Source organism: Nyctereutes procyonoides, unplaced genomic scaffold (assembly GCF_905146905.1).
Source record: "Nyctereutes procyonoides isolate TBG_1078 unplaced genomic scaffold, NYPRO_anot_genome, whole genome shotgun sequence".
Lineage (NCBI taxonomy): Eukaryota > Metazoa > Chordata > Mammalia > Carnivora > Canidae > Nyctereutes > Nyctereutes procyonoides.
Genome location: NW_026575047.1, coordinates 38,401,750 through 38,407,455, shown reverse-complemented (window position 1 = coordinate 38,407,455; position 5,706 = coordinate 38,401,750).

The window sequence follows — 5,706 nt, the reverse complement described above, 5'->3', positions numbered from 1 at the left end:
TTATATGTTGTGGTATCTACGGTACTTTATATCTTATTTCCTACCTTCCTGTTATATTGTCTGGGTTCAGTTTCAGAGAACAGAATTCATTCTAGATGAAGTCCAAAAGGATTTATCATAGGGTATAAAAATGACTTGAGGGGCACTTGGGTGGCTCAGTGGTTCAGCATCCACCTTTGGGTCAGGTGGTGATCCTGGGGCCCTGCATTGGTCTCTCCTCTTTGAGCCTGTTTCTCCCTCTGCCTATGTCTCTGCCTTTCTCTGTGTGTCTCTCATGATTAAATAAATAAAATCTTCAAACTCTTTAAAATAAAAACATAAAATAAAAACAAAATAAAATAAAATAAAATAAAAATAATAGCTTGAGGATTTCTCTTGAGGGCCAAAGAAACAGATTCTAGGTTGAACATTCAGGAGTGACTTTGAGAGGCATGCTGTAGAACCAGGCCACCTAAAGAGCCACTGCCCCTTCTGAAATCTGGAAGCCACTTATTAAATTAGAAAGCTGTCACTACACTTGCCAGCTCCTGAAACCGTGTAGCTTGTGTCATGATAAGCCACCACGGAGAAATCAGACACTTCCACAGCAGTCCTCGCCCACAGAAACGGCACACGCCCAGGCTCTGCTTCACTTCCACCTTACAAGTAAAATAAGAGAAAATTTGACTGGAAGAACCAAAATAGCATTCAGAATCCTATCTTCTGACACACAGGAAGGCCCAGAAGGACCCAGGAATGGGTAATGAGCTAACTCCATCATATTCGTCCAGCAACTCCCCAACGCACTGAGCTGCCACATCTGCATTTCATGGTATTGAATGGCTGGTTTTTACTTTCACATTTCCCTGATCTGATCTGGAAGATATTCATCCCATTTCCATTCTTATTATGGCTAACCTGATCATTTTCAATTTTTTAATCAAATAAGTACTGTTGTGACTACAACAGTTTTACAAGGCCTATAATTTTTAAAAGAAGTAATTCCCATTTCCCACTATAAATAAGCTTGTCCTGCTGTCTTCTGATTTTGTTTTTCAGTTTTAGATTTTGACTATTCATTTTCTATTATGGAAGGGGATGCTCTCCCTGGGTGGCGCAGCGGTTTGGCGCCTGCCTTTGGCCCAGGGCGCGATCCTGGAGACCCGGGATCGAATCCCACATCGGGCTCCCGGTGCATGGAGCCTGCTTCTCCCTCTGCCTGTGTTGTGTCTCTGCCTCTCTCTCTGTGTGACTATCATAAATAAATAAAAAAAATTAAAAAAAATAAATGGAAGGGGATGCTCTGGCTGTTTTGTATTCTCAACAAAAGTATGATGTTCCCTGCTCCCATTCTTTCAATGTCGTTATATGATAATTTTTGGTATGTCGGTAGTAAGTGTTTGTAATAGCGTACTATAGTTCCGTTTTTGTACAGTTGTGGGGCAGGGGGGAGGGGGGAGTTAATTACTGCCTCTGTTTTTTGTATGCTTAGATTTCTCTCACCCCATTACAAATCCTTTCCCAAACTCTCCAGTAGAACAGTGGAAGACATGACTGAGCCTGTGAATGGTCAGTCTGGGGGAACCTTCTCTCCTAGAGCACTTTCACTTCTTGTTCCGCCCTGGACTGGTCACTCTGTGGGCCTGCTGCCCTGCCCTGGTGCTGGCACTGCTCCCACCATCATCCTGAGGGATCCCTTCATCCCTGGTCCTCTGACCTGCTTCCCACACCCCAGATTGTACTCCTGCTTCATGTACTCCTTCATTTTAGTGGAGAACATTCTCCAATAGTTTCCTGAGGGGGGGGGGAAGAGTACATAAAGCAAAATCCTCACAACTGTGTGTCTGCGTCTGTTTATTTTACCCTCATATTTGATTGATAGTGTGGCTAAGAATAGCCTTCTTCATTGGAAATCCTGTTCACTTAGATCTGAGAATGCATTGCTTCACTGTTTTCTCACTTCTAGCATTGCTATTGAGAAGGCCATTCACACTGTTTCCTTTGTGGGTGACCTGGTTTTTGAGGGCCCTTATTGTTTATTTGTGTTTTTCCACCCCCATTCTCTGAAGGCTTAATGTGCTGATGTTTTATGATGTTTGCCTTGGTGTGGGGCTTTTGTTGTTGGCCAGTGTGCTGGGCAGTGATGTGTGTGTAGAAACTGGACACTTGTATCCTTCAGTTCTGAAAAATCGTCTTTTTTAAAGATTTATTTTAGAGAGAGAGAGAGAGCACAAGCAGGGGGGGGGAGACAGAGGAAGAGTGAGAGAATCCTCAAGCAGACTCCATACTGAGCAGAGAGCCCATTGTGGGGCTCCATCCCAGGACCCTGAGATCACCACCTGAGCTTAAATCCAAAGTCAACTGCTTAACCACCCAGGCACCACAAAAATCTCTTATTTTTTTGATAATTTTCTTCTCATTTACTTTGCTCTCTCTTTCTGGAAAATCTGTTAGTCAGTTAATAGATCTTCTAAGGTACTCTTCTAATTTTCTTCTATTTTCTCTTCTATTTTCTTTTTCTTTTGTTGCTGTTTCCTGATACATTTTCTGAACTTTTTCCTCTGGCCCTGCTATTGAACTTTTATTTCTGCTATATTTTTAACTTCTAAGAGCTTTGTCCTGGTTTCTGAATATTTCTTTTTTTTTTAAGATTTTATATTTATTTGAGAGGAGAAGGAATAAATGGGCGTGGTGGGAGGAGTGAGAGAAGTAGACTCCCTGGTGAGCAGGGAGCCCCACGTGGAACTCCATCCCAGGACCCTGAAAGGAGAGGATCATGAGCTGAAATAAAGGCAGACTCTTAACCAACTGAGCCACCCAGAAGCCCCTGAGTATTTCTTTTTTAATAGCATCCTCTACTCATTTCATAGATGAGCTATAAATTACAGGTTATTTCTGCTGTTACATATTCTTCACTCCTTACATTGTCTGCCTCTGTTTTGTCTGAGTTCATTTTTTAGTTCATTTTGACTTCCATCTAGGGGCTTTCCCCAAATCTCTGATGATCCTTGACTCTAAATTCATAATTAAGGCAGAGATGCTAAATATGTATAGATTCCTTATTTCTGGAAATAAAAAATGTTTTTAAATATGTATATGTAAATACTCTATAGCAGAGATTGCTAGTTGTCTCCTGATACTCATTCTCACCTCCTTCCTTTATTTAAAAGAAATCCCAAACTTCAGCTGGGCACATCATTGCCCAACTAGAGCCAGCTAAAGCCTACATTTCCCACTCTCCCTTGCAAATAGGTGTGGTCATGTGATTATGTTCCACCCAATAGGGTGTGAGCAGAAGTATTACAGGCAACTTTCTCAGGCAGCTGCATGAAAAGGGGGAGTGGCCTTGATTCTCTCATCTTGCTGGCTGGAATATGGATGTGGTAACTAGGTCACTAGCAGCTCTCTTAGACCACTAGATAAAAACTAATGTGTTGAGAAGAGAATGACAGAAAACTGGTAGCAAAGGGACCTAGGATCCCAGCACTGTGGAACTACAATACTAGCTCTGGACTGCTTTTAGACCATTATGTGACTGAGAGAGAAGCATTTTGTTTAAAACCCTGTTATTAAAAAAAACAAAAACAAAAACTGTTATTTTGGCCTTTGTTACAGGAATCAAACCGAGACCTCTTGGAACACCTGGGTGGCTCAGTGGCTGAGCATCTACCTTCAGCTCAAGGTCCTAGGATCAAGTCCTACATCGGGGTCCCCAAAGGGGAACCTGCTTCTCCCTTTGCCTATGTCTCTGCCTCTCTCTGTGTGTCTCTCATGAATAAACAAATAAAATCTTAAAAAAAAAAATACCAGGACCTCTTATACTTAAATAGAAAAACATGTGTGAACATATCAAGAGATGGTTAACAATAGTTGCCTTTGGGGATATAGTGTAGGGACTGCTGGGAAACTTTTATCTTCTGCTTTACACATTTCTAAATGATAATGCATTAAAAAAAAATTATGTAGGGCACCTGGGTGGCTCAGTGGCTGAACGTCTGCCTTTGGCTCAGGGAGTGATCCCAAGGTTCTGGGATTGAGGCCCGCATCGGGCTCCCCACAGGAAGTCTGTTTCTCCCTCTGCCTGTGTCTCTGCCTTTCTCTGTGTCCCTCATGAATAAATAACAAATATTGTTTAGTTTTAAACAATAGACTTTAAGCTATGTGTGCATGAGTATGGCTTTTTTTTTTTTTAAGTAGGCTTCACACCCAGCATGGAGCCCAACATGTGGCTTGAACTCATGACCCTGAGATCAAGACCTGAGCTGAGATCAAGAGTCCGATGTTTAGCCAACTGGCTACCCAGGGGCCCCATAGAATCCTGATTTTTAGTTGGGCATGTGACTTTCTTGTATTTAGGTGTGGCCATGTAAGTTCTGTTCAATGGGATGGTTATAAAAAGAAGTTAATGCAGCAGCCTCTGAGAACCTTCCTTAAGAGATACAATACATAATGCCCTTTCCCTATTCTCACCAGGAAGGTGAGAATCTTGCTGCTTAGAATGTAGATACCACTATCTTGCACCACAAGTTCAGGTTGTGAATGGCAGAGCAACAAGATAACTTTTTTTTTTTTTAAGTGAGCTCTATGCCAAATGTGGGGCTTGAATTTGCTACCCTGAGATCAAGAGTCATGTGCTCTACAGACTGAGCCAGCTGGGTGCCCCAATATAATACCTTGACTTTTACATGAGAGAGAAATAAATATTTATCCTGCCTAAGATCACTTTTTGGGAGGTTTTCTGTTATAGCTAAATCTAGTCCTAACCGATACACATCTTCAGTTAGAAATACATTAAGTTCTAGGACACCTGGGTGGTTCAGTTGGTTAAGCATCTGTCTTTGGCTTGGATCATGATCTCAGGGTCCTGGGATCAAGTCTTACATCCGGCTCCCTGCTTGGCAAGAACCCTGTTTTTCTCCCTCTGCCTCTGCCTCTGCCACTCTTGTGCACACATTTTCTCTCTCTCTCTCTCTCTCTCTCTCTCAAATAAGTAAATAAAATCTTTCAAAAAAGAAATATATTGAGTTCTAAACAAGATAAATAAAACAAAATCCACAACTCAACATATTTATTATAACAAAACCGTAAAGTAACCAAGAAGAGAAAGATTATCTATGAAAAAAGAGCTATCGAGCTGACAACACCAGCAAAAGCAGCCAGAAGATTTTTAAAAAGTCTTCAAACTTCTGTGTTTTCAAATAACTGATAGCTACAAATCCTGAACAACTGTCTCACAGTCTTCATCAAACATGAAAAGTTGTGAGAATAACTTAGACCAGGGATCAGCGATCTGTAGTCAATGGGCCAAATGTGTCCCACTGTCTGTTTTTGTAAATGAAGTTTTCTTGGAATGCTGCCAAAACCATTTATTGATGTGTTGTTTATGCCTGCTTTCCTGCTGCCATGGCAAAGGTGAATAGCTTCAAGGAGATAAGGCCCGATGGCCTGCAAAACTTAAAATATTTACTATCCGGCCCTTCATAAAAATAAGTTTGCCAACACCTGACTCAGACAAAGGAGACAGCTCAGTGAGTGTGAATTCTCGTGTTTTCCTTCTGTCCTTCACAGGCAAATGCTTGGGCTGGTGCCGTCTGTAGTCAACAGGCCTGAGGAGCTTCCAAATAAAGCTCCCAGGTTTACAATCCCACCTCTGCTGGAGCAGCCGTATCAGCACCTGGAAACAGCTTGGGGCATCTGGATCCTGATTCTGGGTTCAGGTTCAGGGCC